Source organism: Equus caballus, chromosome 10, assembly GCF_041296265.1.
Source record: "Equus caballus isolate H_3958 breed thoroughbred chromosome 10, TB-T2T, whole genome shotgun sequence".
Lineage (NCBI taxonomy): Eukaryota > Metazoa > Chordata > Mammalia > Perissodactyla > Equidae > Equus > Equus caballus.
Genome location: NC_091693.1, coordinates 25,942,200 through 25,956,760, shown reverse-complemented (window position 1 = coordinate 25,956,760; position 14,561 = coordinate 25,942,200). Strand labels below are relative to the sequence as shown.

General features: G+C 43.9%; 1 protein-coding gene across 1 annotated transcript in view; it reads right to left on the bottom strand.

The window, feature by feature from the left end:
* The window catches only part of LOC138915962 (zinc finger protein 471-like), a 49,307-nt gene extending 47,480 nt beyond the window's left edge, over positions 1-1,827 (bottom strand). The window contains exon 1 of the mRNA XM_070224918.1: positions 1,760-1,827. The gene's annotated coding sequence lies outside the window, so the exon portion shown is untranslated. The remainder of the gene's footprint in view (positions 1-1,759) is intronic.
* Positions 1,828-14,561: the final 12,734 nt, after the last annotated feature.

Genomic DNA, 14,561 nt, shown 5'->3' with positions numbered 1-14,561 from the left:
CCACCAGCCTAAAAATCCTGTCTTCCCGTTCTCCCTCCCGGCTTTCTTTGGTCCCACTGCCCACATAACTGGGAGATTATCGGCAACGTATGACAGTTAAGGGGGTATAACTTATGCCTATTTCTCTTATGCTTAAAGTCCTGAATTTAATCTTTTTTCTAAAAGTTGACTTCCCATTCTTTGGTCTTATTAGAACAAAAATTAGAGACATGCTAGGTACTCTGCACAGATTATATTCTTTCACTTTATTTTTTAAATAATCCTATGAAATAGTTACTATTTCCTCTATTTTATAGGTAAAGGTGGATTTTTCCCCTTCCTGTGTGTCTGCTTCATGCTTTGACACAGTCTATAGTTTGAAAATCTGACTCCTAAACACCACGACAGGCCAGGGAGTGGATCCTTTAGCACCAAATTCTGCCATCTTGACTCTCACCTCTGTCCTCAGCCCCCTGGTTTCCCCTCCTTTCTGTCACTCAAAACTGAGGGTGTCTCCTGCTCCATCAGGAGCTCGAGTACCCCAACCTCTTGCTTCTTACTGGAACTCCCTGACTGGGGGCGGGAATCCCACTCCAGGAACCTTCCCCCGGCAACACACAATTCCAGACAGCCACACACATAAAGAAGCCAGTGCTGTCAATCTTCCCAATAGTCGCCCCGTACACACCACAGGCACACAGGGCCTGTTAGAAGCACACAGGGTGACACACGAACACTGACACCAGATCCTCACACACTCCCTGATCCCACAGAGGATACAGTCACAAGCAGCCAAAGGAAGGGACACTATATGCAGTCACATGCACAATGGTCTCAGACGGGCCATGGGTACCAACCCCTGTGGCAATACTCAAACATCACACACACCCCCCCATCTTATTGGCTCACACACACCCACGTCTCACTGCTTCTCACCTGCACACACGCCACAACCACAGAGGCCACATTTGCAAGCCTTAGGGTGACAATCCATGGTTCACATGGTCTCTCTCCTACCCACTTGGGTCTCACACAGATGCATTGCCAGTTTTCCTCTCTCCACACATAAACATGATGGTCTCACACACACACTCAGGGGTCTCTCTCAGAGACAGATGGGTTTCTCACACACAAATACACTAACATCCTGGTCTCACACTCGGACGCACATACACCTCACGTGCAGGACACACATACTCCAGTCTCACCGGCTCACTGGTCTCTAATCACACACACACCAACACACTCAGGTCTCTCTCTTACGCACACACACCACGCTCTCTCCCACTCAGTCTCTCCCGGAGTCTCACACACTTGTTGACCTTTCACACACAGGCACGCTCATCTCTCTCACACTCGGTCTCTCACACTCCGGTCTGTCTCCCTCCCTCTCACACTCACACCAACATACCCCGGTCGCACCCTCTCCGGACTTTCACAGACCAGGCTCTGTCTCACACAGACACACACCCCGGTCTCTCACTGATCTTGCACACGCCCTTGCCTCACACACACCCTGCTCGAGCCGCCCCACAGTCCCGAACCTGGTTCCAGCCGCGGCCTCGGCGCACCCGCCCTGAGGACCGAAGGAAACGCGCCGCGCCGCGGGCCCCTGGGACATGTAGTCGGCACGGGGACGACGGCGCAGCGGCGCACAGGCTGGGGCGCCTCGGCCGGGTCAGAGCGGTCCGCCCCGGCTGCCCCGCCGGGCCCTGGGGCTCCGACTCCCCACCACCCAGGACAACCCACCAGCCTCAGCCCGGAAGCCAGCCGCTCTCACCCGAAGGCCTTCGGGAGTCGACTCCGGGCTCCGAGTGCGCAAGCGCCGAATCTCCCAGAGGCGTGCAGGGTAAAGGGGAGGAGCCCGACGCGAGGGGCGGGGATGGGGTGTGGTTTCGCGGAGGGGGCGTGTCCTTAGCCTGTAGAGTGGGAGGAGGGACCTTAGCGCCGCAGCGTACGACCCAGCGCGTGTGATTATGCTCGAAGGGCGTGGCCTACGGCTTCAGGGGCGTGGCGGGGCCGGGCGCGAGTGTGCGCAGGCGCGTAGTAGGCCCACTCTCCCGCCCCTCGCCTGGAGACCAGAAGCGTCCCTAGTTACCGGACCCGGAGTGTCCCAGCGAGGAGCTCGCAGCGGCCGAGCCCGTGGTGCGCTCCTGTGCGCGGCTTTGTGACGCTGTGTGTGTCCTGGTGACCGCGGTGTCGCTCAGCCCTCTGAGCCTGTCTGTGGAGTGTGGTTTTCTTTCCGTGCTAAGTTTTGTCACAGGAAGAACAGCGACTGGGAACCCAGACTGTGTTCAATCACCGCTGCGACTACAGCAAATTAGTCAATTTCTCAGCTGCAAAATGGGAATGTTATTATTATTAGTGTTCAGAGACGGTGAAAGACGACGTCTTTGGAACCAGACTGCTGGGATTGAAGCCCGGTCTGCCGCTGACCAGAGTGGAAGTGGTCCCTGGTATGGGGGACTAAGAAAACTGCAGAATTAGCACCTGCATTCGAAGTTGAAGCAAATAAGGAAAACCTATTCAGGGGAATACGGCAGAGGAAAAACCAGACAAAATTCCCCGCCTCTTAGATCTTACTTTCAAGTGGATGGAGACAGACCACAAACGAATGAGTAAAATAAATAGTATATCGGATGGTGAAAAGGGCTATGGAGAAATATAAAGCCGGGAAGAGGATTAGAGAGTAGAGAAAATTAGAATATTTATTGTCGAAAAGTAAAGGAGTCAAAAAGGAGAGAAGGAAAATCACCCATAATCCCACAACTCAAAACTGCTGCCAACACTATTAACATTTTTGTTTGAACTTTAATACGTATTTTTCTTTCACACCCAGGTTGAGATTTCTATACCTAAATAAATAATTTAGAAAAATGAGATTATATGGTACATGATTTTTTAAACATTTTTCTCTATTATATATCGTGAATATCTTTCCATATCATGAAGCATTCTTCTTCAGCCCAATTTTTAATGACTTGCAATGTCAAAACTGTTGGTTGCCATAAGTAATTTAAATAAACTGCTATTGTTGGGTTCAAAATCCTGAATATTGAGCAAATTCTTAACATGCTTCTGTATTTCGTGTCAGCCAACTTCCCCTCCCGTCGTTGCAGTGTGGATGCCTGGTGAGTGTCATTCATTTCTAGGTCAGAGATGCTCAGATTCCCGGGGATATATGAACTACAGAGGATTGTATACTGTTTGTTATTGGAGAACTACAGAAAGCATTTGGGCTGGGAAAAGTTACATTCTCCTACCTCAACATCTTGGTCTACCCTCCGGACTCTCTGGCATCTTCCACTGGGACAATCTGGACCAATTCTCCTACAGATAACAAATATAAACTCTGCATAAGATATGAAAGAAAGTTAGTGGAAAGAACCAGAGTGTGGCCAGAGGGGGAAAAAAAAACATAAAGAAATAATGGCCAACATTTTCTCAATTTGGTGAAAGCATAAAATTGCAGATTCAAAAAATTCAGTGGAATCCAAGCAGGATAAAAACAATGAAAACCACACTGAGGGACATTATGAGCAAATGTGCTGAAGTCAAAGATAAAGAGGAAATTTTGACAGCAGAGAAAAATAACACATTAGCTACAGGAGGAGCACCATATGAATTACTGTTGACCTCATCAGAAATGATGGAGGCCAGGTGACAGTGAAGTAACATCTTTTAAGTGCTGAAAGAAAGGAAAAACCAACCATCAAACCAGAATTTTATATCCAATGAAGTAAAAACAGTTTCAAATAAAAGACAAGATAATTCAACTCGAACACATCTGCCCCCAAAAATATGCTAAGGAAGTTCTTTAGGCCAAAGGAAAATAATATCAGATTAAACACAGATCTTCAGAAAAGAATGATGACCTGAAATAGTATATATGCAAGTAAAGGTTACAATTTCCTCTTATTTTAAAATACACATCTTTTTTTTTTTTTTAAAGATTTTATTTTTCCTTTTTCTCCCCAAAGCTCCCCGGTACATAGTTGTATATTCTTCGTTGTGGGTCCTTCTAGTTGTGGCATGTGGGACGCCGCCTCAGCGTGGCTTGATGAGCAGTGCCATGTCCGCGCCCAGGATTCGAACCAACGAAACACTGGGCCGCCTGCAGCGGAGCGCGCGAACTTAACCACTCGGCCACAGGGCCAGCCCCTAAAATACACATCTTTTAAGCAAAAGTACTAACATTGTATTTAGATTTTATAACATCTATGGATGTAATACGTGTAAAATCTTTAGTATAAGGCATAAAATAAAGTTTGGAAACAATTACGGTTTCTTGCTTAGGAATCATTCCTGTTTCCAATATTTGTAGTTGCAGCCCTGGTCCTGTGACCCCTGCATCAGATAGAAGAAAAAAAAAGTTGAGGTGATGTGGAGAAAAGAGAAAAACAAGTGTCATTATACCAGCATCCTCCTCCCTTGGCAAGAATTGCACGGTTGCCCCAGTGTCCTTCCCCGCCCGCACTTCCCCAGGTCTACTAGAAAAACAGAGGAATCTATCTAGCAGAGTCTCTCCTTTAACCCCGCTCATGGTGAGTGTGAGCACACACTCATGAAGGTGTGTAAGGCAGCCCTTCATGCTTTTATCTCCCATTTTAGACAACCAATGTTTTGATTGCCTGTTCCAGTTCTCTATCAAATTATAACTCTGAGGAGGATATCTCTCTGCCCTTTGTTGGACATTATGGGCTGTAAAGAATATTTCCTGATCTGAAGAAATGACAGTAAGCCATCTAAATTGGTGCAATGCCTTCCGTTCCAATTCTTTTATAGCACGCTGAGCATCTGTGTCTACCACAGGCTAAGCAAAGGCCAGTCCTGAGTCAGTGTCCACTCCTGTCAGGACCCATTTGTAGCCCCCCAGGGTTACTGGCATCAGGCTAACTTGCCGGCTGGCTTCGGGGCCTTCCCCCCAGGAAGTCTGCCTCATAGCCGTCTGCAGTGTCTGTCTCGTATGCTGCCAGACAGAACAATTCTTACTGGCATTTTGTACCTCAGAACTATGTCTATATTCAGTCTTCTCATGTCATGGCCCCAGGCAGGCACCTCAAGCAAGCACACGAGGCTATCTGCTTGTTGATTGCAATCACCTTCTGAACCTGGAAGGGAGTTCTGGGGATGAGCATGGACATGTCCTACTTTAATGCACCCTCAAATTCCCACAGGGCTGTGCCATATTGGCATTCCTTTAATAGGTCGGGTTTCCACTGCCCTCTGCCTGGCCATATGCCCAGGTCATTGGCCAATGCCCATGAATCAGAAAAAACTCAAACACTGTGGCTTTACCATTGTTCAATTCTTCCATCACTGCTGGGAAAGCAGCATGCAATTCAGCCTGCTGAGCTGATGTGTTTTTACCTTCTTCAATCAGAGTCGTGGCCTTCCAAACAAGATGTCCATCCACCACAGAACTGCCATCCACAAACCAAGCAGCTCTTTGTTGGTCAGTCAAGAGCTGTTTAAAGGGCACTGTCCAAGTGATACTAGAACCCGGCAGCTCCTCATGCAGTTCCAACATCAGTTCTAGGGGAAAAGAGGCTCCTTGCTCATATCTCCTCCTTGCAATCCCTAGCAGTGTGATCCTGGATAAACCATTTCCATTTATTATGGAACTCTTCTAGGCATTGCCATCCCCATTAGAGTGTTTCTCTGACATCACCCATTTCAGATTTTAAGATCACTTTATGTCCTTCAGTCACTGGAGTAGCTTCAGTGAATAATGTCCAACAGCAAGGTAGTAAATGTCTCTTAAGTGGAAATTCTCTAGTCCAAAGTCCCAGGAGTAGTTGGTGGGAGGCGCTCACAGGCTTTTTCCATAAGCCCAGTCTATTCTCCATGTAGGGCTATGGCACAGAGAATTTGTCCCTACCAGCACTCCCACTTCTATTCCACACTGTGTGGGCTTGGGCAATCTTACTGGGTCCCATTTAGCACGTCCAATTAATGTTGCTTCAAGGGCAGATTTACATGGCTTCTGTTTTCCAAGACTAGGTGGGGAAATGTCGAACGGTCAGATGCAGTGTTCATTCCCATAATGTACTCAGGCAAAAGAGACAGCCACTTCACATAAAGCTTGTTCACACATGCCAATTCTCCTACAAACTTTTACTTTAATTCCATCAACCCTTTTATTCCTAGCTGTAGCCTCCTTTAAGACTTTATCAACAGGTTCTGTGGTTTGGGGTTTTTTTTGCGGGGCTGGGGGGGCAGGAAGGAAGATTGACCTTGAGCTAACATCCATTGCCAACCTTCCTCTTTTCGTTGAGAAAGATTAGCCCTGAGCTAACATCTGTGCCCATCTTCCTCTATTTTGTATGTGGGACACCGCCACGGTGTGGCTTGATGAGTGGTGTGTAGGTCCACACCCAGGATCCGAACCTGCAAACCTGGGGCTGCCAAAGAGGAACACGTGAACTTAACCATTATTACACTGGACGAGCCCCAGGCTCTGGCTTTTTAATACTAGGTAGGGGAAGTGTTCCCCAACCAGATATAATATCCATTCTCATAAACCATTCCGATAAAGGAGACACAAGTTCTTCACATAAAGCCTGTTTAAACACTCCAACTTTCACCGTCCTATCAACCGTTACATTGTAATGTTCTCTCAATCTCAATTTAGCCCTGGTCAGGGCTTCCCAAATGGGTCTTGGTAACTCCTCTTCTCGACTCCTTGACCATTTTACCCAGTCTTGTGCAAAAGGCTTGGGTGCCCAGGGGTGGTCCAGGCAAGGAACCCTGGCCCTTTTGTCAATCTTTATCTTGATTAATCTGCTTAACCACTGCCCCAAGCGACAGCTGGCCCCATGACTCTCCACTCTCTGTTTCTTCTTTGTTTCTCTCCTGTCAATATTTGCCTTATTCACCCTATTTCTTAATGACTTTTTTTTGAGGAAGATCAGCCCTGAGCTAACATCTGCTGCCAGTCCTCCTCTTTTTGCTGAGGAAGACTGGCCCTGGGCTAACATCCGTGCCCATCTTCCTCTACTTTATATGTGGGACGCCTACCACAGCATGGCTTGCCAAGCAGTGCCATGTCCACACCCAGGATCTGAACTGGCGGACCCCGGGCTGCCAAAGCAGAATGTGCGCACTTAAGCGCTGTGCCACCGGGCCGGCCCCTCTTAATGACTTTTTAAAAATTTCCACCCAGCTAAGATCAGTCCCCTAACTCTCTTCTCTGCTTTTTCTCACTCTCTTGTTAGTTAACCTAATGGCTTTATTAGTATCTGTCAGAACCATGAGGGGAAGCTGAGACAGAAACAGCAAATTTGAAAAGGCCTCCTGAACTGTCCTTCATTCAGTGTTAGAGCAGTGAGGGGTGCCCACATAAAGGGGTGCCCTTAACCACAGCATTTACCATGACCTGGGTAACAGACATACTCGGCAGGTGAGCTTCCCGGTCATGTAAAGCCAGTCCCCAACAGCTTGCATACAAAGCCTATCAGCTGCTTCATCTGGGCGCTCCACTTGGCATTCACATGGGGAGATGGACAGTCCTCCTTTTCTGGGTAAACAGGCCTTATAGTGGCTTTTATCCAGTCCACCAGACTGACTGTTCCCTCAGGAATAACCTCCCGTGTGTCTGGATCACGTACAGCTCTCTGTGATCGCTCCACGGTGAGCTGTGGGTCCTGCATCAACTCAAACACGCTCTTCCACTCTGCAGCTTCAAAACCAGAGATTCAGCTCCCAAATTAGTTACTCTCACAGTCCATATCAGTAAAGGTTCCTCAGGAAACAGATCACACCGACCTACAAGATGAAACAACTCCTTCGCACTATCGCCTCTGATTTCAGTAGTTTCTTGTGTTAAAAGATAAATGGAGATACGTTAAAAATTTTTTCAGTTTTATGGAGGTATAATTGACAAAGAAAGTTGTCATTTTCTTCGGATACATTCCCAGAAGTGGAATTACTAGATCATATTGATGCAGGCTCAGCGAGCTGAGGAGTTAAAAGAAAGATTTCTTGGACTCTCAAGGTCTGGTAGTACTACTCCTTTATTCAGAGAATAGCATGGGAACAGGACCCGTGGACAGTAAGAGCTGCAAACACGGGTTGAGGGTAGGGCTAAATTTAAGGCATAGGTATGTGAGTTATCTCTTTACAAGACAAAGGAAAGATTGTGTAAAAAAGTCATTAAAATGGTATCAGTGTAGGTGGGGTTTGGTTATTGGGTGGTCCTATACCTTTAGATAAGAATCCAATCGGGGGGACGGCCTGGTGGCACAGTGGTTAAGTTCCCACGTTCCCCTTCAGAGTCCCAGGGTTCGCCGATTCAGATCCTGGTACGGACATGGCACCACTTGACAAGCCATGCTGCGGCAGGCGTCCCACATATAAAGTAGAGGAAGGTGGGCATGGATATTAGCTCAGGGCAAGTCTTCCTCAGCAAAAAAGAGGGGGATTGGCAGCAGATGTTAGGTCAGGGCTAATCTTCCTAGAAAAAAAAAAATCAGATCGGATCAGGTCTGGACATCCTGTGCTTCCTGGAGGATGATGTAGGGCAGGATGCCTTGGGCTTTTCTCTCTGGGGCAGCCTTGATCCTCATCAGTACGGTAGTTCTGTTGTTAATTTTTTGAGGAACCCCATACTGTTTTCCATAGTGGCTGCACCAATTTACATTCCCACCAGCAATTGGGTACTTGACGTGCAGTACATTAGAATTTTGAAGAGTTTATTTGAGCAAACATTGACTCAGATCAGAGAGTGCCAGATGGAAGATGGTCAGGATTGCTCACCTACAGGAGCTAGGGAAAAGGCACTTATAGAGAAAATGCAGAAGTAAAGCAAAGTAATTATTTAGTTGGCTCTAGCTTAAGAGGTTGCCTCATTTAGGAAAGCCTAGTTGGCTGTTTGTGATGGGTTGTTTTTTTGGTTTCAATTTCTTAATCTTAAGACGTTCACAGAAATTTACTCTGGCTTAGGTTTTTGTTTGCCCATAGGCTACCAAGGCATTAGAGCCACCCACGACTAAAGTGCTGCTTGTTTAACTATTTAACACTTGGTGTTGCCCACCCTCCACACTGACTACCTTCTTGGTGACCAGAGGTCTCAGAGGTACTTTCTGTTTTTCTCGCGTCATTTTGCCTTGAGGATCCACTTCGAGGCCAGTGGCCATAGCTCAGACTCGCTGGAATCTGAGCTGGGTCCAGCATCAGTGTCCAACCCAGCATTCTCCTTTAATTTCATCTTAGCTTCATTACACATAACAGTAACCAAGAGATTAAATATTTTGCCTTTTTCTTATTAGTTTGCATTTCCTTATGCATCCAGTGAACAAATTCCCCAGGAGTCTAGCAAATCCCACTTCACTGACATCAACTGAAAGAAGAAAATCTGTTTTCCTTTACTCTCACACACTACTACCACACTCGCAACACTTCTGACGCCAGATGGCGAGGGGGTTTCCTTCACCCAGCAATTCTCTGACGCCGGCTGTGTGTCCTACAATTCAACTCAGTTCTGACGCCACTGATGAAAATAATAAGCTGTTTTCACACACTGAAGCATGTGGGGCAGCCATTCTGGTTTAACTCTGATTCAGCCTAAAACTGGTTTTTCCCAGAGCAGCCTGACTTATGACCCACCAAACATGCATTGTACATCTGCTTCGAACATTTTCCCAAAGCAAGGACACCACTCTTTAAAGATAGGGATGAATGTCTTCCTTTCTCTGATGCTGATACCAGTATTTCTTTGAAGATAAGCTTTTCTTCCCAGAAAACCAAAGTTAAATTGACCTGCTGTGTACGTGCTGAACTGCAGCAAAACATCTCCTGTGACTTTGGGAAAAAATTGTATTCCTGTCACGCTTGATGTATGCTCTTTGTTCTGAAATGGTATGTAACCAGGCTATGAACCGTGCTTCTCAAGAGAGCTTTATTCCCGGGGAAGAGAGCACTTCCAGCCTAGTCCTCACATTAGCTCATAACATATCAATAAATATCTCTCTATCTTTCTTATCTAAAGATTGGTTATTCATTGTCTGCATTGACCTTATCTACCTGACATTAGCATCAGGTCCCACAAGTTACAGGCTAAGTCCCACAAGACTGCCCCCACTTCAGACATCAATCACAAGCCCCTGGTTGTCTCTGGTACTTCTGATTGACTGGTTATAAATTGGGATTCCCATGACCCCCTCCTTGGGTTTGATAATATGCTAGGACAGTTCACAGAACTTAGTGAAACACTTAGGTTCATCAGTTTATTATATAATAAAGGATGTGATAAAGGATACAGACAAAGGGATACATAGGGTAAAGTCTAGGAGGGTCCCAAGCGAAGGAGTTTCTGTCCTGTGAGTTGGGGTACATCACCCTCCCAGCATGTAGATGTGTTCACCAGCCCAGAAGATCTCTGAACCCTATACTTTTGAGATTTTTATGGAAGCTTCATCACATAGGCATGATCGATTATTAACTCATTTTCCAGCCCTTCTCCTCTCTCTGGAGAATGGAGACAGGACTGATAGTTCCAAGCTTCTAATCAGGGCTTGGTATTGCTGATGACCAGCCCTCATCCAGGAGCCCACCTAGAGTTGCTTCGTTAGAACAAGACATTCCTGTCAACCAGGAAACTCCAAGGGATCTAGGCGCTCTTGTCAGACACTCCTGTCACTCAGGAAATTATAAGGGTTTTTGGAGTTCTGTGTCAGGAACTGGGGTCAAAAAACAAATATTAGCAGGAACCAGGGGCAGAGACCAAAACACTTATGTTTCTTATTATTTCACAAGGATCATAATAAATTTCATTTTTAAACCATAATAAATTTCATTTTTTGTGTACTACTAGCAAACAACTGAAAATGAAATTTTTAAAAAGTTCAATTTACAATAATGAAAGATGGTAAATAATGAAATAATAAAATGTGCAAGTAATCTATTCTGAAAACTGCAAAAAAGAATTATACAATATATGGAGACACATACTGGGTTCATGGATTGGCAGACCAATATTATTAAGATGGCAGTCTCTTCAAATTAATACGCCACATTAACAGATTGAGGGAATAAATATGATCTTCTCAACTGATGCAGAAAAAGCATTTGAGCAAACTGAATCCCATTTCCTGACAAAAATGCTCAACAAACTAGGATAGAAGAGACCTTCCTCAACACGATAAAGGGCAACAATGAAAAACCCACAGCTCCCATCGCACTCAACGTGAGAGTTAAAGCTTTCCCCCTAAGATCAGGAACAAGGCAAAGACGCCCACTTTTATCACTTCTATTTAATATTGTGTTGGAAGTTCTAACCAAAGCATTCAGACAAAAAAATAAAAATAAAAAAAAAAAAGAAGTAAAAGGAATCCAAATTGGAAAGGAAGAAGTAAAACTATATTCACAGACAGCATGGTCCTATAATAGAAAACCCTAGAGAATCCACACAGGAACTATCAGAGATAATAAACGAATTCAGCAAAGTTGCAGGATACAAGATAAACACCCAAAATTCAGTTGTATTTCTATACTAGCAATGAACAATCCAAAAAGGAAATTAAGAAAACAATTTCATTTACAATAGTATCAAAAAGAACAAAATACTTAAGAATAAATTTAACTAAGGAAGTATAAGACTTGTACACTGAAAATTGCAAAACGTTGCTGAACACAGGTAAAGACTTCAACAAATGGAAAGACATCCCAAGTTCATGGATTGGAAGACGTAATGTTGTTAAAATGGCAACACTTTCCAAACTGATCTGCTGATTCAATACAATCACTACAAAGTTCCCGATGGCCTCTTTTTGCAGAAATAGAAAAGCTTTTCTAGAATTCTTTTGGAAGTGAAAAAGACCCCCCAATAGCCAAAAGAATCTTGAAAAAGAAAAACAAAGATTAAGAATGACACTTTCCGATTTCAAAACTGTCTACAAATCCTCAGTAATTAAAACAATGGTTTACTGGCATAAATATAGACATGTCACTCAATGGAATAGAATCGAGAGTCCAAAAATGAACCATACATCTATGGTCAATTGATTTTCAACAATGGTGCCAAGACCACTTAAGAGGAGAAAGAATAATCTCTTCAACAAATGGTTCTGGGACAGCTGGATATTCAGATATAAAAGAATAAAGTTGTACCCTTACTACACACCATAAACAAAAATTAACCAAGATCAAACACTTAAATATAAGAGTGAAAACTATAAAGCTCCTACAATTAAATTTATTGGCAAATCTTCCCTCGAATATTGCAAAGGTTTCTTAAGTATTACATCAAAAGCACTTCACAGCAAAAATTAAAAATAGATAAGTTGGATTTCACCAAAATTAATTTTTTTGCATCAAAGGACATTATCAAGAGAGTGAGAACGAAAATCTACAGAATAGGAGAAAATAGTTGCAAATCATATATCTGTTAAGGCTGTAGTATCAAGAATACATAAAGAACTCTTACAACTCAACAACAAAAAGACCAACTATCCAATTTAAAAGTGGGCAAAGGACTTGAGGTGGCATTTCTCTGAAGAAGACACGCAAATGGCCAAGAAGCACATGAAAAGATGCTCAACTTCATTAGTCATTAGGGAAACGCAAGTCAAAACCACAGTGAGATACCACTTCACATCTATGAGGATGAAAAGAATAATCACAATTATTACTATAAAAGCTAGAAAATAACACATGTTGGTGAAGTGTAGAATAATTGGAACCCTCAACATTTCTGCTGGGAATGGAAAATGGTGCAGCCACAACGGAAAACGGTTTGCCAGTTTCGCAAGAAGTTAAACACAGTTACCAAATGACCAGAAATTCCACTCGTGGGTATTTACCCCAAAGAACTGAAAACAGGTGCCCACACAAAAACATGTACAAGAATGTTCATAGCAGCCCTATCACAGGTGCCCCAAAATGGAAACAACCCAAGTGTCCATCGCCTGATGAATCAACAAAACGTGGTCTATATGTACAATGGAACATAATCAGCCCTGAAAAGGAACGAAGCACTGACACATGATACAACATGGATGAACCTTGAAATCATGCCAACTGAGAGAAGCAGACACAGACAGCCAACTATTGTTTGATTCCATTTATATTAAATATGCAGAACAAGCAAATCCATAGAGACAGAAAGCAGATGTGTGGTTGCCAGGGCCTGGGGAAGGGTAAAATAGAGAATGACTGCTTAATGGGTACGAGAGTTCCATTTGGGGTGATGGAAAGGTCTGGAACTAGATAGTGGTAATGGTTGTACAACATTGTGAGGGTCCTTAATATCACTGAATTGTACACTTCAAAATGATACATTTTATGTTCTATGTATTTTACCACAACAAAAACAAGACAACACAATACAAAATGTGCAAATTATTTGAACAGACCATTCACAAATGGAGATATATAAATATCCAATAGAGACATGAAAAGTCCTCAACCTCATTAGACAACAGGGAAATGCAAATTAAAACTACAATGAGATTCCAAGAGACCCACCAGAATGGGCTAAAATTAAAAGACTAAAATCATCAACATTCCCCAGTGTAGACTCCAGTCCAAAAAGCATTAAATGAAGCAAAGACATGCTCTTTATTATACTAAAGGTATTACTGGAAAACAATTACCAACATCCATTTACTACATAACAGCCATGACTTTCCTAAAACAAGTAATCCAGATGTGAGGACTACTACACAGAAACAGAAACAGATCAGCATCTAAAAACATCGCTCAGCCCAAGACAGGTCAAGAGGACAAAAACTGGTAAGAATGTAAAAGACCCACGTGGTGAATAAGATAAACCTAAAATAGGGGCCAGCCCCGTGGCCTAGCGGTTAAGTCCATGCACTCAGCTTCAGTGCCTGGGTTTCACTGGTTCGGATCCTCGGCGCAGACACATCACCACTCAGGCCATGCTGAGGCGGCCTCCCACATAGCACAATATACAACTATGTCCTGGAGGGCTTTACGGAGAAGAAGAAGAAGGAAAAAAAAAAGAAGACTGGCGACAGATGTTAGCTCAGGTGCCAATCTTTAAAAATAATTTTAAAAAAATAAAATAAAGTATATATATTTAAATTCAAAATCTGATTATAGTCAATGTAATTTCCTTATCAGTGCATATAGAACATTTATGATTATTGACTATATGTTAGTCTACAAAGAAAACAGAGTTAAATTCTAAAAATATTTAGAAATGACATAAATTCTTTAGTCTCTACCTAATGCAATATCTAGAAATTGCTAGCACGATTAAAGCACAAAACCATCTCTAAATGAGAAGAAAATCTTTCAGAGTGATTTCCAGACAGGGCAGTCTGCACACAGGGCCGTGTGTGCACCTGCACGTACACAGGGGGCGTGGTGGCGCTCTGTCTGCTCAAGTAGCCAAGAAGCAGACGCCCAGTAGTACTGAAACCTAGGGCCCAGTTCTCAGTGTCTCACTTCACTCCCCACTGAGAACTAAGACGCGCTGCTGTGGCAAAAGATCAGAGACTGAGTGGCTTATAACCAACAGACATTTATTTTTCAGTTTGGAGGCTGGAAGGCCAAGTTATGGCGCCAGCAGATTCACTTTCTGGTGAGAACCTGTGTCACCTTCTCCCTGTGTCCTC